This window comes from Solea solea, chromosome 15 (genome assembly GCF_958295425.1).
Source record: "Solea solea chromosome 15, fSolSol10.1, whole genome shotgun sequence".
Lineage (NCBI taxonomy): Eukaryota > Metazoa > Chordata > Actinopteri > Pleuronectiformes > Soleidae > Solea > Solea solea.
In genome coordinates this window covers 24,839,309-24,862,322 of record NC_081148.1, presented here as the reverse complement: position 1 = coordinate 24,862,322, position 23,014 = coordinate 24,839,309, and the positions used below count along the sequence as shown (strand labels likewise).

Here is a 23,014-nt window from a genome sequence, read left to right as displayed (position 1 = left end):
GTGTGTGTGTGTGTGTGTGTGAAAGCCTGCAGAGATTGATGTTTTTGTCATCCACCTGCTTCTCACAAACAAAAGAGGCAGCACAAGCTGCTCTGCTCCTCTCTCTCCTCCTCTGCTGGAATTATCTGAGTTTGTTGAGAGTGAACACTGACTCTCGTGTGGGTAAGTGCTCTCTTCCTCCTCCTGTATGAACATGGGAACAGTTGAAGGATGAAGGATTTTTATTTGGGGGGGGGGGGGGGGTGTTTTTTAACATCTGCATAGTGGCAGTGATGGGAGAAAGAGAAAGAAAGAGAGAAAGAAAGAAGCAGCAGCAGTTCTCTTTCTTCCATCCCTCTTTTCTGTCGCGGGTTTTCACGGCGCTCCGGTTTGCAAATAACAAAAAACAAAAAAAGGAGGGCATGAAAATGTAGCAGCAGAGGATGGAAGAAGGGGCAGATGCATAAAGGTGGTGAGCTTTCTTTCTGTCGTCGTCTTCTGCTGCTTCTCTCCATCCCTCTCTCTCCTCCTCTGTCTCTCCCTCTCTGACCGTCCTCTGCCTCCAGTGCTGGGCTCCGTTTGAGGGAGGAATGATCTATGATGCTTTGTTTATCACTGGCCGTGGTCACTTCTCTGGAACGCAATTGGCTGGAACTTCACCGTGTGGGTCCTGCTCCCTCACTCTCCCTCTCCCTCTATGTCTCTCTCTCTCTCTCTCTCTCTCCTCACCCGATGTCCCTCTTGTTCTATTTCTTCTGTGTGTGTTTTTTTTTTGCATGTATCTGAAAGATAAAATGCTTGACTGCGAAAAATGTGTTGGAGACACATTCATTTATGGTTTTTGCTCAGTTTTTAAGCACCATTTTAATATATATAATCTTTGTATTATTGCACAGTTAATCCAGATTATAAAAGGACATGGTTCCTGGCTATATAGTGGGTAATTTAGCCACTATATAGCTATAACCTTATTTCTATTTATTTTGGGTCAGATTTTGTTGTTTTTATTGAAAAATTATCATCTTTTATATTTTTATCGAGCAAAAATGTGCATGTGTATTTTATAAAAGAACACACGTTACATTATTTATATATTAATAAATGCCCTGTTTCTTTCTTTCTTTCTATTCTTTCTTTCTTTCCATTTGTCCTTACTCATTATATTCAGATTAGCTCGCTGGGTAGCAAACATATCTAAAATGCTGGCATTTTAGATACATCTGTCTGTCTGTCTGTCTGTCTGTCTGTCTATCTATCTATCTATCTATCTATCTATCTATCTATCTACTATGCTAAATGTTAACGTTAACCATCACATTACCAGACTTGTGAAGTCTAGCTAGATAGCTAGCTAGCTATCAAATGCATTATTATGCCATGATTAGCTCAGCTTGCTGGTTAGCAAACATAGCTAAAATGCTGAAACAGATTGACAGACGCTATATTTTCCTTTTCTTTTGAAAAGTAATGCATAGTACTCACAAAATAGGGATATTTTCTTTCTATAGCCCTCACTGTACTTGTATCTTTTTTTTATAATTTGCATGTATTCACATTTATTTGCACAATATAATAACAATACACATAAAAAAAATACGCCACAGCAGTAATGAAATCTCTAATGAACTAATTCACTATTAATTTTAATGTAATATCTTAATGTAGTTCATATTTGTAGGAGGAAAACTCATAAATATATTATACTTAACAGCACAGCAGCAAAAATGTAAAACATATCTAGTGCACGCATTAACTAGTGTATGTATGTATTTGTGTTGACTTTCTTGTAACAGTGCAGCGTGTCTGAGACGTGGACTTTGACTGTGTTTATGCTCATGTTTATGCTGATTCTCTCCCTGAATTTACATTATATCTTCTAAACTGACAGATTTGTTTTACCGTGTGTGTGTGTGTAGATACTGTATACGGGGATTATAGTGTGTGAAGTCTTAGCTGTGGATTACAGACTTCACTGCTTTTATGACAAGAGTTCATGGGATTTTTATGACGAGTGTCAGTCTTACAACCGTGTGTGTGTGTGTGTGTGTTATTACCAGATTATGTGTTCAGTGTTTTTAACAGATTTTAACATAACGTTAACTCTTTAAATTAATTTCTGTTTATGCATTTTGACAATTCCGTATTTTATGGGAGGCAGATAAATCTCACACGGAAGAGGAGCAGATGACGAAATTTACGTTGTACGTAATCTGGAAGATCTCTTTTCATGTAGAGATGCGGATCGTTTTCTTGTATTTGCTATTTAGGACGTTAATATAAGGATATGGATTTGTTTAGGCTGTTTTAAATGAATGGAAGTCTATTTGTTTCTGTTATAATTCCTGCTCTCCTATATTTTACATTTCTGTGATTTATATTCTTTGTACATCTGTTTATTGTGAGTGAGGAGCCAGGTTTTTTTTTTTATCTCCTGTTAAATGGGTTTTTTGTGGAGTTTTTCCTCACTTGATGTGAGAGTATAAAGATGGAGGAAGTACTTTACTGTACAGAGTGTAAATAAAGCCCTTAGAGGCTAACTGTGTTTGTGATGTTGGGCTGTATAAATGAAACGACTTGACTCGACTTGAAGGAGGAAACCTACACAAACCTTTGTGTCTGTGTGTGTGTAGATTACTTCAGACCCTCACTTTGCATCCAGCACTTCATTTTTGATCAATAGTCACCGCAGGAATCGTCCTCCCCCCTCTTCACTATATCTCCACATACTTTGATAACCTTATAGCTTATTGATACTATCTGGATCATTTTCTCAGCCACGGCTCGAAAATCCATCGAGGCACAAACCAAACACACGGATGTGGACGCAATACGTGTCCACTCGAGCTGATTAGTGTGTGAAGTGCGCTTGTTAGGCACACGGTGAAGTGTGCTTGCTGTATCCACCCCCCCAACCCGAGCGCTTGATTACCGCAGGTGCTTATGTTAGCGTCATCTGCGGCGTGCAGAGACAGCGGCCGGGGGATCTGATGTGTCCGATGATGACTAATGGACGGCGCTGCTCTAGGTGTTTTGATAACAACTGCAGATTAAAAGCAGATTGGACTGAAGCCAAAGGCTTTGGTGGCACCGGAACACGGGTTCTCAAAAATGACATGTCTACCATTAATCCCACAAAAGTACCGCCCCCAAACTGAGACACAAACCGCCGTTGAAACATGGCTGTCAGTGGGGATCCAACAGATTTTAGCCACTCACCAAAAGTCAGATTAAGACTAAGATTACTTAAGAATATGTTTACTACTTTATCTTGCCGTTCGTCAACCTTTCCTACCAGGAAACCAAAGTTCCGGTTGCTTTTCAAACCTGAGCCAGGAGCGTTCCAAACCGTACCGTACAGCTTATGTGTCCTGTGACCTCATACAGTCACACTTTAAAACCCTTTAACAGGCGACACGTTTGCGATCCAAGCGCACTTTGAATTACGCAGTGGTTGTGTCGTTGGAATAATTCCAGCAGTTTCTGAAAGCTGAGAAGTTGCGCATCAACGCCAACGTGTGGTTATTACTGTAATTTCACTTACGCTGTTGCAGAAAGCCAGCAAATCATGTTTTATACTGTTCAAATTTCAAATTTAACACGCAAAATCTGGTGTCCGTGTACAACTACAGTGTTTTATTCCAAGTAAAACATTTTGAATTGTTAATATAGTATTTTAACATGCAGTAAATTGTAAATAACTGCCAGATATTGAAAGTTATTCTGGAGAAATGGATAATTTTCAGGCCCTTCTATGGTTAAAATAAGTCCAGCCAGACATTTTGAAGCTAAGGTGTTTAAGGTTTAAGGTTTAAACCCCTGAACTATCACTTTATTATTTAACTAAAAACAACAGAAAAAGTGACACTATTGTTCTCTGTTAATCCCATGAATAATAATAATAATAATAATAATAATAATAGAGTGCCACCTCTTTTAACTATTGTCTCTTCTCAACACACTTTCTTTTTTTTTCTCTCACCAACTTTAGCACTCGGAGAGCGAGATAGAGATAGAGAGAGAAAAAGCTGATGCAGAGCCAGTTGAATATGTTATACCATATGCTCTGTTATTATTGGACATGCTCCTCCATAATGCATGTATTCCAACAAGAATCCCTCAGTAATTGTGTGATTGAATCTCATATGGGTTTTGAAATACAATGTGAACTTTCAGCGTGTGTGTGTGTGTGTGTGTGTGTGTGAGTGATTCTCCATCTGGTCCCGGCCAGTATTGGAATGGACCGTCCTCCTTCGTTACCATGCCCAGAATAAGCTTCACTTTTAAAGGATCAATTCTTTTATTATTGAAGTCGGTCTCAGTAGTGCAGCCTAATACATTCTGCATTGATCCCCCCCCCCCCCCCCCCCCCACATACACACCCCTACATCTTTATTGCTATTCCTTCCAGCGAGGCTCACATATATATATATATAAAAAAGAAAGAAAGAAAGAAAGAAAGAAAAAAGATATGTTCGGCAGAATAAAGATTTTACAAAGTGACTGCAGGACAAATAAGCCCATAAACTCAGGGATATTCACACACTTTTTTCTCACAGTTGCAGAAGAAGCCAGCAGGCATTTTGAATATCATTACAGCGGCGTTTGCCAGAGAGGAATTGAAATCATAAGCACGAGAATAAAAGCAGCAGGTAATTAAAAGTGTAACACTGTGCCAGGGCTTTGATACCTACTCTGCACAAAATGTTATAAACGCGTGTTTGTGCTGCCGCGGCGACGTAGATTCTGTGGCTGCACACTGTGAGGTGTTTTCTTTACACTTCTGTATATATATACGTATATATATATATACGTATATATATATATACGTATATATATATATATATATATGTACACGTATATATATATATGTGTGTGTGTGTGTGTGTGTTGATGTGTGCTTTTGCTTAACTGTTAGTTTTCATTTGTAAATCTCCTGCATTTTCAACAACAAAAAGATGTTGATTATAAATCATAACTGGATATTGCTCAGCATCTACCCATTCATGATGTCACAGAGAAGGGATCAAATTTTCAAGAAATCCCTAACTTATAAACGGTAAAACTGTAAAAAAAAAACAACAAAATCATATCTCTGTCAAAACTAAGTTTGATCCGGATTACGGATTTGGCGTCAATTTAAATGTAACATGGTTCCGTCTCTTTTAAAACAAGTTCACATGTCTATATCTGAGCGATATTTGAACAGATCAGGATGAATGTTGTCATGTTTATGTAACATGGTAAAAAGGGCTATACAGATGCAGAAAATCAAAATGTAAAAAAAAGTGTTTGAGTCTGTGGACGTTTGTGCTCTCTGAGAGTTTTGTTTACGTGTTTCAGTTCTGTTTGGAATGTTTTTGCGAGGAAATTGCAGAATTGACGTTTCAGACATTTGTCGTCTGGAGACGGCAGTGGTGACGTCGTTGTTTTGTAACGTTTGGGTTACGTGTAATGTTTCAGAGAACGCGTGACATCTATTTCCTTCACGTACGATAAAGTCGCAGCCACACAACGGAGCTTCACAAAGTCAGATAGTATAACTTAAGTTAAATAAACAAACAAGCATTGTGTGAGTGTTTGATTAGCCTCCGCTAAGCTAACTCCACTGCCTTCTTAACACGGACACCAAACCGTTCTTTGCATCTTTGTCTCGTTTCACATTTGTTTTTTCTGCTCATTAACTTCGGTAACATCCAAACTTCTCTATTTTTTGTTTAAAAAAGACATTTTCGTTTGAAAACACTGTGTTCTGCAAACCCTTCCCGTATTTTACACCACAGCTGTTTTACTACTTGTACTCGTTGTACGTAAAATGTTGGTTGTGCGTTATGGGTCTACGTTGTTCTATGTCTATTGTTGGAAACAGAAGCAAAAAAAATCACACAGTCATCAAAATAAAACAGTGAAAGATGATGATTATATAATCGATAATCAAGAAAAGAAAGAAATTGTTGGAAAATTGCTGATTTGGTGTTCCAGCTATTGGCGTTGGTGACCAATAAAGGGGTATTAAAGAACAGGAAGAACGTAATTGGAAGTATAGTCAGCGTTACACAAATAATCTGGTTTATTTCTACATTTTTAATCAGTAAATTCCCAGGTTTGAGTCGTAGACGTGGTAGAAACCGTCCTCTAAAGCCGCGTGTCATGTTTTCACATACATGTCATACACATGTGTCCCGTTGTTTCCGTCACAGCAGCTTTTTTTAGGAACGCGACTGTATCAGAATCAAACGCCCCCGGAGCTCCAGAGCGGTGCCAGAACCTTATTGAACATATGTTGCACCAGTGGAGCCGGCAGTTCGAGGACATTAACGATCCGGACCCACCGGGGGTCTGGTGCTCTGCGCCCACTGGCTAACCACTCCATCCCCGATCAATGGCTTTTTATTAAAATTGTTTGCGAGGCAACACAAATCCATATTGTTTTGCCTCGTATGCAGAGAGCGCCTGTGTGAAATATGTCACACATATTTATATATATATATATATGTATATATATATATTTTTTTTTTTCAGATGAGAGCAGAAAATGATTGGTTTATATGCATGAGGAAAAAAAATAAAAATATATACATATATAAGGTTGGCGGTATCGGTGTGTGTGTGTGTGTGTGTGTGTGTGGGCCAGTGTGCAGTGGTTTGGCATTATTGGAATATCCATTTCAATATTGATTTTCATAAGAGATGCATTTGTGATCATCTAATTTTCCTTTCCCTCAACAGGGTGGAATTACATATCATATTATCCCCGGTATTAAGGCAAAATTAATAACACAAGTAATTATAATACTTATGTCTAATGATATGCTGCGACAGAGAGCTATTGATTCACAGGAGGAGGAGGAGGAGGAGGAGGAGGATGATGCAGCGAGGGGAAATGACTCGGGAGCTTTGCCTGACGACAGCGAGCTGCAGCAGCAGCAGGAGACGCGTCTCAGTCTCAGTCGTCAACCCAAAACACAGTCAGCGTCATTTATTTTCCTAAAACGCACAAGTGAACGCGACGAGCCGCGAGACGCTGACGTACGTCTGCGGCTAACGATTATTTTCACGATTCATCGACGACTTGTTTGTCAGAAAATGTGGAAAAAAGGTTGATCTCAAACGTCAAAGTGATGATGTTTGCAAAATGTTTGTTTTGAACACAAAGAAACCGGAAAATCTTCACATTTAAGACGCTGAAAAACCAGAAAACTTGCTTTAAAACACTCAAATCCATTATAAAAATAGCTGGCGATTAATTTAATATTTTGTTTACTGATCAATGAATCATTCAGCCTTACTCTAATGCTAGGATTTGTCCCATTTACATAATTATCCATCCAAAAAAATCATTATCTGTAGCTAAATTTGTTATGTGTGATATTATAATCTTGGTCTGAGCAATAATTCTTAGTTTTAAAGTGTGTGAATGGGCTTGAGTGAGTCACATGATCCTAAAAAATACTATTTCTATTATTAATAGTATAGCACTTTTAAAGTGTGCTCAAAGAAAATAAAGATAACACAGAAAATAAAATCTCACAAAACGACAAAAGCATGAAAATACACACAGATCAACTAAAAGCCGGTGTTTTTGAGTTGTGACGACAGTTTGGAATCTAAACTTCTTCAGAGTGTAATTTAAATATTTTCAACTGAAGACATCGTTAATACGTTAATATCATGTGCATTTATACAATATCACTGTACTGCAAATGTCGTAATTAGACTAATTAGAATTAGTAAAGGTAAAGAAAGTTTATTTTCTTTACAAACAAACAGGGTCAAACTGAGTTCAGTTGATTTGAACTTATATATTATATATAACAACCTCAGTTTATAAACAAATACAAATCTATGACTCTTTAGTGACACTGTGACATAATTTGAACTTTTGAACAGATGTCAGCCATTTTGAGTCAATTCTCAAGTCTCAAATTTGCATAAAATAATTAAAATAATACTCTGATTCATCTGTAGATCACTGTCTGGATTTCTCAATTAGTTGTTTGTTCCATAATATGTCATAAAATGTCAATCTGTCCATCTCAAAACTAACTTTATTTTGTTGTTATATGGGACAAAGATATATGAAAATATTCACATTTTAGGAGCCCAAAAAATTCAAAAAACAATGTTTTAATTTTTGATACATCAATTGACAATTAATTTAGTAGTTGATTTATAATCATAATAATCGTCTCAGCTCTCAAAAACATGTACTGTGAGTTGTTGTAGGTGAGCTGCAGTTGCACACACCTGCCAGAAGAGGGCAACATCATGTCAGAATTCTGCCCCCCCACCCACCATCAGCAGCACTGCTACAGATACTTCTACTCTTTACTGGAACAACCACTGTTTCCTTCCACAGGAGCTCATCAGTGTCCACAGTGAGAAAGAGGAGGTGGTGTTTTGGAGCTGCTGTGGGTTAAAAGTGTGAGGAACAATAATTTACATTTGCGTCTGGAACTCTCTCTCCCTTCTCTCCCCACTCACTCCGTCTCCCCCCACTCATGCTGTCAGTCCACAGTTCAAAGCTCAGCTCCTGCAAAGCAGCCAAGTTGTCACACACACACACACACACACACACACACATACAGGCAGTGGGAAAGTGTGTGTGGTGGAAGTTTGTTGTGTTTGTTTTTCACAATAAAAGTGTCCCCGACGCCACAGCTTCCCAAAAACATGGCAAAAAACCACGAGAGAGAAAATCTCAGTGATGCTGAGTCAAGATATTTTTGTCAAAAATGCAGAAATTCCATCCACACTGTCCTGGTGTTTGAAAATGCTGCTGTCTGTCTGTCTGTCTGTCTGTCTCTTTTTTCATTTCATTTCATTTTATTTTATTTTGCCTGCATTTTAGGAATAAATCCCATTTGTCACAGCGCGTTTAAATTTGGAGTCCAGTTTTGGAAACTCTGGGCATTCTCACCTATTCTGTCTTATTTGTGTCACAGTAAAAATCAGTCGTACACGTAGAGATTTTCAATTTTCATGCGTGGACAAAATAAAAAACATGTCAAGCGCTGAACTTAATGTGAACTTTACACCCCAATGTTTGAAATAATATTGAATGTTTAATAAAAAGTGACTGACCTGCAGCTGAAAACACTGTTTTAAATGAAAACCCAGTAGTGTGGATGCTCCTCTGGGGGTTTGATGAGTCACAAGATTTGTAGTTTGGTAGGCGCCTTGTTGACGTTTGTATTTTCTGCTAACAGTGAACGTAATTTACAGAATTAGAAGAAAAAGAAGAGAGGAGACTTAGTACTTCCATGTGGGTTATGGCTGCAAAAAAATTAAAAAATTAAATAAAAGTGGTTTAAGATTTTATTATTCGTTTATTTCTCTTTGAAAGAAAAAAACATTAATAAAAACAATAGTTCATATTTAGGTATAATAATACTAAATTATTTAAGTAAATGAGCATAAATAAGTTAATTGAAAAATGGTGAATGTGTCATTTTTGTGTTTTCCCACGACTACCAATGTTGCCCCCAGTGGTCATTTGAAATATACTTAACTCCTGGTCGGATTCAGGAGGAAACTAAGGAAGACTAAGTTCATATAATTATTTATGGTAATAGCATTAGCATAGCCACTGCTATAGTGGAGTTAAAAAAGACAACAAAAAAATGGCCCATTTATAGTTTGATGAACAGCAGTGATGACAGGATGACAGATGTTTCACCCGCTCAACCCCCGCTGTACCAACATCCACACACACACAACCACAGAGCAAGTTAGGCGCTGTCCCTTTACCCTCCTCAGAAAACATACCTTAATTCTCTTTATCCTCGTCTCCAACAAGAAAAGTGAGAACTGCGTCTTTGTCCTGCTCTGTCCAGTAGAGGGCGACAAGTCCTGCTGTGACAGAGGAAAAAAGAGAAGAAGAAAATGTATTTTTAATTTTATTTATTGTTCTGATTGAAACCATCTCCTCGTGGTTAATCCTGGTATTTGTTACTGGTTACTAATGGACATGAGGCCTAATTACATGTACAGTAATTGGTTTCGTGTGCGACTGTAAAGCGTGATATAATCGCGCCGCGCTGCCTGTGGAACAATTCAATTAGTTTGGACATGTTGTACAATTAGACCAGTGCAGTTTCACAGGAAATGACTTTGACTGTCAGAGAATAATCTGATCTAAAAATCAATAATCCAGTCTTCTCAATTCAGTCAAATTTCAAGCACTGTACGTAACTCGTCAATATAATCTTAAAGCAGTAGTACGTAACTCCTCAATATAAACTTAAAGCAGTAGTACGTAACTCCTCAATATAAACTTAAAGCAGTAGTACGTAACTCCTCAATATTAACTTAAAGCAGTAGTACGTAACTCCTCAATATAATCTTTAAGGAGTAGTACGTAACTCCTCAATATTAACTTAAAGCAGTAGTACGTAACACCTCAATATAAACTTAAAGCATTAGTGCATAACTCCTCAATATAATCTTAAAGGAGTAGTACGTAACTCCTCAATATTAACTTAAAGGAGTAGTACGTAACTCCTCAATATTAACTTAAAGCATTAGTACGTTACTCCTTAATATAAACTTAAAGCAGTATAACGTAACACCTCAATATAAATTTAAAGCAGTATTACGTAATACCTCAATATAAACTTAAAGCAGTATTACGTAACACCTCAATATAAACTTAAATCAGTAGTACGTAACATCTCAATATAAACTTAAAGCAGTCATACGTAGCTCAATATAAATTTAAAACAGTAGTACGTAACTCCTGAACATAAACTTAAGCAGTAGTAGGTAAGTTGTCAATATAAACTTTGAGTACTAATACGTAAATTGTCAATATAAACCTACAGCACTAGTATGTAACACCTCAATATAAACTTAAAGCATTAGTACGTAACACCTCAATATAAACTTAAAGCATTAGTACGTTACTCCTCAATATAAACTTAAAGCAGTATTACGTAACACCTCAATATAAATTTAAAGCAGTATTACATAACACCTCAATATTAACTTAAAGCAGTAGTACATAACTCCTCAATATAAATTTAAAGCAGTATTACATAACACCTCAATATAAACTTAAATCAGTAGTACATAACATCTCAATATAAACTTAAGGCAGTCGTACGTAGCTCAATATAAATTTAAAACAGTAGTACGTAACTCCTGAACATAAACTTAAAGCAGTAGTAGGTAAGTTGTCAATATAAACTTAAAGTAGTAGTCGTAAATTGTCAATATAAACCTACAGCACTAGTATGTAACACCTCAATATAAACTTAAAGCAGTAGTACGTAGCTTCTCAATATTAACTTAAAGTAGTAGTACATAACACCTCAATATAAACTTTAAGCAGTAGTATGTAGCTTCTCAATATTAACTTAAAGTAGTAGTACGTAACTCCTCAATATAAACTTGAAGTACTAATACATACGTTGTCAATATAAACTTAAAGTAGTAATATGTAAGTTGTCAAAATAAACTTACAGCAGTAGTACGTAACTCCTCAATATACTATACTTAAAGTAGAGTACTTACTGCTTTAAGTTTATATTGAGGAGTTACGTACTACTGCTAAAAAATAAATTAATAAATAAACAAATAATACGTGGGTAAACATATTGACTAGATCTGAAATGAGGCAGAAATGAGTTGACCTAGAGACTCTGCACAGCTGTTCCACAACAGCATATTATGTTTAGCAGACTGCTTCTACAATGAATGATGTTCGGGTGGCTGGCGGGTACGGGTATTAATTGTTGAAAAAAACATTGCTGCGGGTGTGGATGGTGTGGATGTTGATGAATATTGGACATTACAGCCATGTTTTTGAGCCTAGAATTTAGTAGTACAGTGTCGAATATTTTCCACCCTCCGCGCTACTGCTTTAAAAAAAAAGAAAAAAAAAAAAAACACAATTCAACAACACGGGGGGCTCGACAATCGACTCTCAAAATGCCGTGTCGTTCCCATCCCTAGAGTTCTCACAATATTAACTCTATCAGATGGGTGTGTTTAGATCACATGTCGCCCGGTGACATTCCCGAGCTGCACACAGGAAGAGACAAACCAGGAAACCAGGTTGCTTAGAAGTCTTTCGGAAAGAATGCTTCTTGTTTCCGCCCACCTGTGCTCTGCTGCTGTAAGAACACAAACGCCCCCTTTCAGTTGGGTGTGATAGTTTTGCCTGACAAGTGACTTTTTATTTTAGAAAGGTCAGAGGTCATGACTCTTGGTTGGATAAAAGAACTTTCAAAAGCGTGGCCTGAAGCTTCTGGTAGAAAATGTGATCTGTGTTGTTGACGTTCAAATGATTCATCAGAGAAAATAATAAATAATTTGTACATGTAGTCACTTTAAAGCTTTAAAGTGACAGATATCAGCAAACACAGCGATGTAACGAGCATGGACTCGATCTGGAAGTGTGTGTGGGTTTAACCGCGACACAGAAAAGGGTAGATTTTACAATTTTACGTTGTACGAACATTTTCAGAAAATATGACCCAGCCTTAACTGTACTAACGTGTGTGTATTCTTGGATGTCAGGACCAGTAGGCCTCATGGAGACCAAAACCTGGTCCTAATGAGGAGGGAAAACCTCAATTCTGAAGAACTGGTTAAGTTTAGGACTAAGATTTGACTTGTGGTTAAAATGAGTGCTAAACAAGGGTACGATTATAGGTTTTGTGTAGTCTGTCCAAATGAATAGGAGTCAATGCAGAGTCCTAAGAAAAACAGAGGTCAGAGGTCAACAGCAGTCCTTAGTTTTTCATAGTAACAAAAGGGTACAGGCACATTGTAGGTGCTTTAGCTTAACTGTACGTAAAACAAGCGCTCCCTTACTATAGAAACCACTTTAAACACTCACTGCACTCAAATACATTATAAATCCACATCCTGCTCCCTCTCTTATTTCATTCTTTGTGAGATTATATCCGGGCTAATGTGGTTTTAGATATTCAGAACTCGTCATTTCACTTCACATTTGCATATTTCTTTATTATTTCAGCCTTTCTTTTTAAACCCCTCCCTCTTTATTTCTCTCTGTCGACGTTTGCCAGGGTTTCTGTCGAACATTTAGCTAATTGATTATCACACGCCTCGGCCTCATCAGCAAACCGTTATTTCTGTAAAAAATGAATATTCAAGAGAGAGAGAGAGAGAGAGAGAGAGAGAGAGAATTCTCTCCACACACACACACACACACACTTGCTCTCTCTTTGTGTTTTTGTTTATTCCTTTTGTCGCACATTATTTGTGCACAGAATATGCAAACGTTTGCTTCTCTGACTAATTACGTTTTTTTTTGTTGTTTTTTTGCGCCTGAACGTATACAGAGGCGTCGTCGTGTGTTTACGGCGGAGGAGAATGAATTCGCACGCTCTCCCGCCTGCAGTCGTACGTCAGGCATCTGCTTATGAAGTGGCTCTTTTTCTTTTACCCTCCCTCACCCTCCCTCACCCTCCCTCACCCTCTCTCACCCAAACACCTCCACCGTCACCACCTCCGTCTTCTTACACAAGACGAAAAGACAGATTGAGCTCAGGAAGAAAAAAGAAGAGAGGAAGAAGGGAGAGAAAGGAGCTTAATTGCTGCTGCCCGTCGCCCCCCCACCCTCCTCACCCTCCTCCCCCTCAGGCTTCATCTTCTGTGTGATCAATTTGACTTGTTTACGTTTATGCCCCGTCGTTCTGCTGCCATCTTTGTGAGGAGCCTTGTCAGGACGGACGGGGACGGGAGAGAGGAAATGAAAGGGTGAGGGAAGATGAATAAAAACAGAGGGGGGGCGGGCGGGAGTTAGACTTGTGGAATTTGGCTGGAAATTGCCGTAATCCACTGCTGTCATTGATCTGATCGATCGACTGATTTAAGACAAAAGAGCGCGAGAGAGAGAGAGAGAGAGAGAAGCCAACACATTAAACTATAATTACATCATAATATTTCCGTGATTGATTAATGTGTTTTGATTTTTTCTCCAGTAATTCATCAGAAAAAAGATCACAATCGTGGTGACATTTCCCAAATGTCTCGAGTCTTAAAGAGAATCCAAAGATGTTCATTTCACAAAGAAGAGCAAAGAAAAAGAAAATTAAATGCAGAAAATAGCGACAATTATTTACAAAACGGGTTAATCCGTCTGGATTTTTGCTGTTTTTTTAAATAGGTGAAATATGTGAAGGTCTACAATCAACAATCACTTTTTTATTAATCCCATAATCTGTTGATTCTCAACTAAATGATTCGACGTTTGTACGTAAAATGGATAAAAACGGTCTACGTAAAAATCTCAATCTGCTTCACAAGCCTGAAAAATGCCGTCGCCCTGATGTGACTTGTTTACTTTTGATAAACTAAAAATACTGAGTTTATTGACACAGAGATTATTCTCACTCCACTCTTGTTTTTACGAGTTTTATCGCTTTTGCTCTGTTTTTTATTTACACGCGTTTACTTTTACGTCGAGCGCCTCAGTTTTACTACTTAGGTGAATTTGACCTTATTTGAGACATTGTGCTACATCAATAAAGTTTACCATCATATTCTTATTTTCATTATTATTATAATGATGATTAGAGATAAAGAGGCAAATAAACCACTATGTATTCATGCTTAAGAGGCTGAAATGAAAGAAAATGCTTTTATTCCCTATATAAAATCCACAGAAAGTGAATAATTGCTTGATGAATTGATTAATCGTTGAAGTTCAAATGTAAGGAGAATGTGTGTGTGTGTGTGTGTGTGTGTTGTTGGGGGTCAAAAAGGTCACCATGTTTTCCCCGCGTCCTTTAATGTAACTTGCATCTGTGCAGCAGACTGGTGACTTACATTGTTTATAAAAAAGACAAGAAAGAAAGAAAGAAAGAAAGAAAGGAAAAGAAAAACATACTCAAAGAAAGCACCTATAAGTGCACGCTGTGAGGCTGCGCCGGCTAATCGTGCTTGGCAGAACACACTCTGCTTTAATTTTAGCCATAATGATGATGAGAGGAGCGAGATGATACTTTAAAGAGCAGGGGAGAGCGGAGGGGAAGGAGAAGGAGAAGGAGAAGAAGGAAAAGAGGGGGATGAAAGGAGGGAGAGAGGAGCTGTGAAGGTGATTAGTTGTGCTGGCGGATCTTGGCCGTGGAGGAGGTTGGAACACTAATCCCTGCTTTGGTTGGAGACGTTTTTCGCGCAGTGGGTCCCCTTCTTTTTCCGCCCCCTCTCCATTTTAAGCCCCGTGTCAAGCTCAAGTCCTTCTTTTCCAGCGCTCACTTGCTCTCATTTCCTCTGCCTTCTGGCAAGCCCGAGCTATTTATAAGAAGAAGAAGAAGAAGAAGAAGAAGAAAAATCATTTTTCCTCCTTCTTTCTTTCTTTCTGTCTCTCTCTCTCTTTCCTTTAATTCTTTTTTCCTGGTGTGTTTGATTTTCTGCCCTGCTTAGAGAAGGTGCCCAGATGAGTGGCAGCCAGCCAAGGCTTCACTTCTCCTCTTCTCTAAAATAAATAAATAAATAAATGAGTTCAAATTCACCCCCTCCCTCAAAGAAAACCCCGGATCTGTGTGTCGCTGTCGTGTATCGATGACTCGCTGTCGTTCCAAGCCCTTCTCCACGTTTTCTCTCGCCGTGAATTGGCCCCGTGCCCGGACAGCGAGCCGTAGATTTTCAGTATGACATCATTTACCCGGTGCATTATTTGATTGTTTTGGCTGCTTTCTAATGTGATGGATGTCACCGTTGTCTCTTAAAATAATCAGCGTCTCCTCTTCTTCTTTTCCTGGAGCTCAAACACAGGGAGAAACCGACGCTTCACTTCACTTCACTGCCTCCACGGTCGTGTTAATCAGGTACAAAATAGCTCATTCGTCCTGTTTTACATGTTTATGTATCGGGGAAGAAAAAGAAGAAGAAGAAGAAGAAGAAAGAAAAAACAGCTGCACTTTACAACACATTTACATTCATGCCGCTGCTCCGTGGCCTGTTAAGGCTCGAGGGCCAGATATCATCCAAACTGCCATTGATTTGTTTGTCCTTTGGCTCTTTTCCACGCTGTGGGTTAGTGAATCATAGTTTTTTTTTTTATTTCTTTTTGTTGTTGTTGCTGTTTCTTTTTTTTTTGCCGCTGCTTGTCTTGGCATCGTCGCTTTAATCCATACGTTCCTCGTTTTTTTCCATAAATAACAGCAGAAGTCGGCTTGTAACGCTAAAAAAATAAAATAAAAATAAGGATGACAGCAGTGCTCGAGGTGTTCTGAACACACACACACACACTCTCTTAACTATGCAGAGAAACCAGAATATTTGGTTAAGGAACTAACCCTGGTTCCCTGAAACATTGAGTGGGTTGAAACCAGAATTTTAGGTTAAGGAATTAACCTCAGTTCAATGAAACATGAGCCAGGTGAAACCAGAATTTTAGGTTAAGGAACTAACCAGGGTTCTATGAAGCATGAGTGGGTTGAAACCAGAATTTTGGGTTAAGGATTCAACCCTGGTTCTCTGAAACACGCTTACATGCGCATGATAAATGACCTGAAGCAGTGGTGGGGGCGGAGCAAAACTAGAAGTTACATAATGGAGCTTTAACTTTAGGACAACGCTGTAAAAAATGAACGGCTATATTAACCCTGGACGCAGAACTCTCCCACACCAAAGTCCATTGAAAAAATCAGCGATTTTACATCACAGCACACAGGAGATGTTGATCCACCGCCGCCTCCATCAGTGAGTTCAAATGTCTTATTGTGTGACTTCCATGTTTGAGATCGTCTTTAATGATTTACTTAATTCACTCCCACTGACCACACGAGGCAGCGGGGAACCAGCAGCTCCTGCGTCCCTGCGATTTACGCTGATTTTCTCTCTGGGGTTTGGTGTGCAGTTAAAAAACTTCAGTTTCCTGTCAGGAAAAAAGGGCCGTCTCACGGCGAGATAAATTGTCGAACACGTTCTTAAGATAGCGCACGCTTAATCTGGTGTTAATTCTACGAGACAAACCTTTTGTTAAGTGGCGAGAATCTCTCCCGTGTCGTGTGCATGCGTCTGCCTCCGTCTCGCAGCTTCTCGGGCACAGGGAGTGCAGTCGGCCGTGCATGAGACAATGACTATGTGTCAGTAATTCATTCACACTTCAGAGGAACTTGAAGGTGTGGAAGAACACGGCACGTCGGCTCCTCATTCCCTTCATTGCACCACAAACAGGACGAGGTGGACGCACATGTGTGTGTGTGTGTGTGTGTGTGTTAAAGTTTGGAGAATTTCCCCGAGAATCTAATCAACGGGAGCAACTCTTTGTGCTTGGAACGAGAACATTACCGTGTATTTGTCATGATGTCAGTCTCAGCAGTCAGTAAAGGACTCCGTGTGTCACACACTGTGTGATTGATTTCCTCCACTTCACCTCCCAGGGCCACAAACCTAAAACAAAACCATACGTTTCATTAAGAAAACAACAAAAACATAAACACCAGACAAATGTCTCCTAAAGGCACAGTAGGCATTTTTTTAAATAAATAAATAAATATTCTTGATCAATAATATTCTTATTACCTTTTCAGCTCAAGCATACACCTCATCTACGCTCACTTTACAGCCTTATGACTGAATCTGTAGCATCACAGAAGACTTTAATCCACTCAGAGAGGAGAGGGCGCCTCCTACTGGCTGCTCTACAAATCCTACTCTACATACAAGTTACTTCAGTACTAGCAACAACTGCCTACACTGCAAAGAACCCTTAAATAAAGAGTCTAAAAGAGAAAATAAAGTACAGGTCAAATTGGTATTTTACTTTGAAAGAATAACTATTAAAATGAAAGATAACATACAATGTGCATTTTATTGTGAAAGAACAACTGTTAAATTAAATACACGTGTTTTTTTAATTAAGTAAGAATACCTACTAAAATGACCTATAACATACAATGTGTATTTTATTTTGAAAGAAAGTCTACTAAAAATTACATATACGTAACATAAAAGGTGTGTTTATTTTGAAAGTATAACTACTAAAATAACATATAACATACAATGTGTGTAATTATTTTGATTTATTTATTTATTTTGAAAGAATCCCTGAAATTATCTCGACAGGAAGTAGCCTGTTTTGACAGGAAGTACGAAAGGAAGTAGCCTGTTTCGACAGGAAGTGCAACAGGAAGTAGCCTGATTTGACAGGAAGTAGCCACACATCACACATACCTGGAGCAAATTTGGGTTTTTAATACAGATTAGCTAGTAACACATGTCATTGCAGGTGATTAGAGGCCGAGTGGGTGGAGTTTAAAGGGGTGGAGAGGGCAGGGCTAATTCTCATATTTGATTGATAGCAAGTACATGAGGAGAAGACGTGGAGGGAGAAAGAAGGGAGGTTAACTTAAGATGTGATGGATACTGATAGACATTGTGATGAATGTGGTGGTGGGGGGGCACAGCACCCCTACAGGCCTGCAGTGGTAATGCAGGATGACAGCATATTTGTACTAATAACCCTTAAAAGTGGTGATAAAATAGTCCACTCCCCCTACTGGAGCCACTGATGGATGTGTTGGGAGTAATTAAACTCCATTAGTCTGTGTGTGTGTGTGTGTGTGTGTGTGTGTGTGTGTGTGTGTGTAAATGTCTTAAAACACCACTCCCCTCAGAGATCACACTATAGTCCAGATAGAGGAGCAAGTGTGCAGGCGTGTGTATTTTTATCATGTGAAGCTAAAACATATGTTGTTTTTTAAAAGAGTAAATAAATAAAGAAATAAATAAAAGAACATATTGTTCGTGGTGTGTTGCTGTGATGCTGAGTGTGCAGCACTGAATCCCCAGAGGTTGGCAGTGCACAGCAGGAGCAGTGTCAACGTGTCAGTGCTTTGTCACCCGGCATGTTGTTGCTGTTGTTGTTGTTGTGTGTTGTTTTTTTTGCTGTTTACACAGATGTATGTACAGTATGTGTGTGTGTGTGTGTGTGTGTCTGTATTTTTAGCTCACCTAATAAAATCCACACCTGTTTAAATCCACGATGTCTTCAGAATATGTTTGATCCATTCTCTCTTTTTGGACAGAAAACGGACGTTTGATGTTAGTTTCCACTTCCACACCAAAGTATCTTTATATATTAGTATATCTCAGGACTATTATCTTGCTAATCCACAACAGGAAACCTGAAGTTTGATAACCGTCACACCAAAGTCCATCCAGAAAATCAGCATTTTTAGCGTGTGAGGACGCAGGAGCTGCTGGTCCACTACTGCCTCCTGTGGTAAATTTGGGTCACTTAATCCAAACAAAGAAATGGACACATTTGAACTTAGTGATGGAGGCAGCAGTGGATCAGCGGCTCCTGTGTGTGTGATGCAAAATCCAGGGTTTTCTCTCTGGAATTTGGTGTGATTTGTAAAAATGTGTTAAACGAGACAGAAATGGTGCGATAATGCGATACTTTCTTCTTCAGCAGTTGTTTTAATGACAATTATATGACAACCACTAAAATACATATATATATATATATATATATATATATATATATGTATGTATATAGTAGTAGAGAATAAAAGAAAAAGGTAAAAAACGAAATAAAAGAAAACAAGACATTGTGGTTTGGATCTAAACTACATGAGTGATGAATGAGAGTCTCTTCTTTTTCCTCTTCCTCATTTCCTCCCTCCTTTCTCCTCTCCTCTAACGCTCCCTCCCGTCTTCTAATCACACCCTGACTTTACTTGACCTTTCTGTGGCTAATTAGTCAGCTTGTGGAAAGGAATTGTGGGTAGTATAATCTCCGACGAAAGGCGACGACGGCGATGCTCTGGTCTTTCTACGACTTGCAAATGTGCCGGTGATTAATTTCTCTTCTCTCTCTCTCTCCTTACCTCACCCCCCTCACCCCCCCTCCACACACACACACACACACTATAAAACCGTGGTTGCTGTGGCGACCTCGGTGGATAAACGTCGGCGCGCGGTAGCAAGTTTGTTCAGTCAAAATCTGTCATCAGTTTTCACAGATCAAACTGTTCCTTTAACTTTTAACATTTGCTGTGTGTGTGTGTGTGTGTGTGTGTGTACACCTGGTATTCCTTCTGTTGTGGGGACCTAAATCTGTTCACACAGTCACATTATGGGGGACTTGTCGTCCTCATGGGGACAAAAATCACTACATTTGAAGGTGAAGACATGTTTTATTAAATTAGGCTGAGGTCAGAGGTCAGGTTAAGTTCAGGGGTTAGGGTTAGGGTTAGGACAGGAGTAGTTATGATTAAGGTTAGAGGAGGACGTTTCCATGACAAAAACCTGGTCCTAATGAGGCAGAACCTCATTTCTGGAGTAACTGGTTAAATTAAGGACTAAGATTTGAATTGTGGTCTTGGTTAGATTAGAGATTACGCTTCCTTTAGGCCGTCTAAATGAAGGAAAGTCATTTTAAAGAGAGTCCTTAAAAGGATGCGTGTGCGTGTGCATGTGCGTGTGCGTGTGCGTGTGAGACACGTGTCCTGAGCTGGTGGCTGTTCTTGACGTGTTGATGATGTGTGCCTTCAGGTGCTCACTGTTCTCCATTTCACGCATAAAGGACTTACATACACACACACACACACATATGGTGCATACACACACACACACACACACAGACAGAGTGTGTGTGTGTGTGCTTGATTATTACAGCTCACACATGCTGTTGTTGTTTTTTGTGTGTAACTGATCTTCTGTAGAAGAAGAAATCAGTTAAATCAGTTTCCACATGATCAGAATTCACATCGTCAATAATCAAATATAAAAGGTTTGCACTAAAAAAACAACCCCTCGATAATTTGTGAAGAGTTTTAATTAAAGGAAACAATAAGAGTGGCTATTAATATAGACTGTAGAATTCAATAATATGTATGATAACATATATAAACATGGAATATTAAAAATGAAATTGTACAGAGAAGATTTAAAAAAAAACCATTTAGGCCTTTAAACTTGAGTTCTGTGGGCCACGTTATATTATTATTATCATTTGTTAGTATAAGATTTATTGTCTTTACCAGTACAACTGTGTACACAAACACATATACATATGAAAATGTATCTGTATGTAAACATACATATAAATGATATAATCATCTGCATATGCATACACATTATTACTACTATTATTATATGAAAGTACATGGTTGAATATAAGTTTATTTTGAAATTATTTCAGTACAGGTGTGTATACACACACACAGGTACATTCTCCACATATACATCTAATAAAGGTGGATATAAACATCTGTATATTCTGACGCGAGACAATAAAGAGACATGTTTGGTTAACCTGTCACTGAAATTATAATGTAAAAAAGTCTGTGTATATGATGATAATATAGATGAATCTAAAATTACAGCCTTTGATATTTGGTCATTTTATTGAGCTTTAATTAAAGTTGTTATTATTCTGTTAACTGACATTTTCTACTATTATTATTATTATTGTAATATTATTTTGGAATGTTAAATAAATGCATCCATTTGTAAAAGGGAACATTTCCTTCTCTTTTATCTTTCTTTAATCCACTGGTGACACCTCAGTGACTGACAAGTGTGTGTGTGTGTGTGTGTGTGTGTGTGTGTGTGTGTGTGTGTGTGTGTGCGTGTGCATGTTTCAGATCACGCTGCCGTTGATGGTTTAATTTACTTCACCTCTTATTCCACAAGCAGCACACACTGTTCCATTAAACCGCCGTTCATCTTGTTTTTCTTCTTCTTTTCTTATTTATTTTTTATTTCTTCACCCCCGCCCCCCCCCCCCCCCCCCCCCCTCGCCTGTAAACGGCAAAAAGCATTTTCAGCCTCTCGTCTCCTCCACTCAAAGAAATATCTGCCATCAAAGGTGTATCCATCAAACATGCATCAATTAAACGCTGATGTGGGGGAGAAAGGACAATCTATAGTTTGGAGGATTTATTCAATTTGCATCCGTAATTGCGTGCAATTTACAAACTCATTATTTTACGTTTAACAGCAGCTGGAGGGCAGAGAGTGGAGGGGCTGCAGGGGGCGGACACCAGACCCAGATGGACCCCGAACATGATGCACAGCGGTGACACGACATTCAGCTGTCCGACTTTAGGGAAGTTTCACGTCGCACACACACACACACACACACACACACACACACCGTCGAGAAGAAGAAGAAGAAGAAGAAGAAGAAACAGATGTTTTTACGACCTCCCTGGGGTCATGTGCAGGATATCAACCCTGAATAATTCATATTACGTGTGCAATCATCCAGTATTGATTACTTTTAATTGAGTTTTGATCGAAATATTTGCCTGAATGTTTAATGTCGAGGCCGCGCTGAGTGAACGATGGAAACCAGAGAGAGAGACTTTTACCACTTGGTGGAACCACTTTAGTCGTCGGCGCTGTGAAGGGAACACATTTATGACTGACACTGAAAAATAAGACTTTGAGTTCTGTTCTGTTCTGTTCTGTTAGGTCTGTAGCTCTGTCTGTAGCTCTGTCTGTAGCTCTGTCTGTAGCTCTGCTCTTCTGTTTGTCTGTAGCTCTGTCTGTAGCTCTGTCTGCAGCTCTGTCTGTAGCTCTGTCTGCAGCTCTGTCTGTAGCTCTGTCTGTAGCTCTGCTCTTCTGTTTGTCTGTAGCTCTGTCTGTAGCTCTGTCTGTAGCTCTGTCTGTAGCTCTGTCTGTAGCTCTGCTCTTCTGTTTGTCTGTAGCTCTGTCTGTAGCTCTGTCTGTAGCTCTGTCTGTAGCTCTGCTCTTCAAATCCCTTCTTTCTTCTTCGGTGTTCAGTGGCCGACTTACGGCGCATGAACCCGACGTGCATTTGTTGCCAGATGTTGCTATCGGAGGTTAGCGCGGCAGCTTCCGTCATGGCTAACTACTTAGCAAGAGTTGCTAAAGTGATAATAAATGTGACGTTCACCACGTTAGAGTGAACCTTGTCCACAGTTTGTGTTCTCTGTGATACTTCTTTGTTTGAACATTTCCATATTGACAGTGGACTGAAGCTAGGTGGCTACCGCAGGTTAGCTAGGTTGAACACAAAGTCGTTGAATTACAGACATGAGACCAAACCCTGTGGAATCAGAGTTTCAGTGTGTTTGAG

At 38.9% G+C, this 23,014-nt stretch overlaps 2 long non-coding RNA genes across 2 annotated transcripts in view; one reads left to right on the top strand and one right to left on the bottom strand.

Moving 5' to 3' along the window:
- Positions 1 to 78: 78 nt before the first annotated feature.
- On the top strand, positions 79 to 22,131 carry LOC131474465 (uncharacterized). Its single transcript, XR_009242293.1, has 3 exons — positions 79 to 162; positions 15,716 to 15,779; positions 21,911 to 22,131. It is a non-coding gene; the product is annotated as an uncharacterized LOC131474465 (long non-coding RNA).
- LOC131474464 (uncharacterized) overlaps positions 8,181 to 23,014 on the bottom strand; it is a 221,124-nt gene continuing 206,290 nt past the window's right edge. The window contains exons 10-13 of the long non-coding RNA XR_009242292.1: positions 17,248 to 17,349; positions 9,745 to 9,831; positions 9,061 to 9,175; positions 8,181 to 8,385 (exon numbers count right to left, since the gene is read on the bottom strand). This is a non-coding gene — a long non-coding RNA (uncharacterized LOC131474464). The remainder of the gene's footprint in view (positions 8,386 to 9,060; positions 9,176 to 9,744; positions 9,832 to 17,247; positions 17,350 to 23,014) is intronic.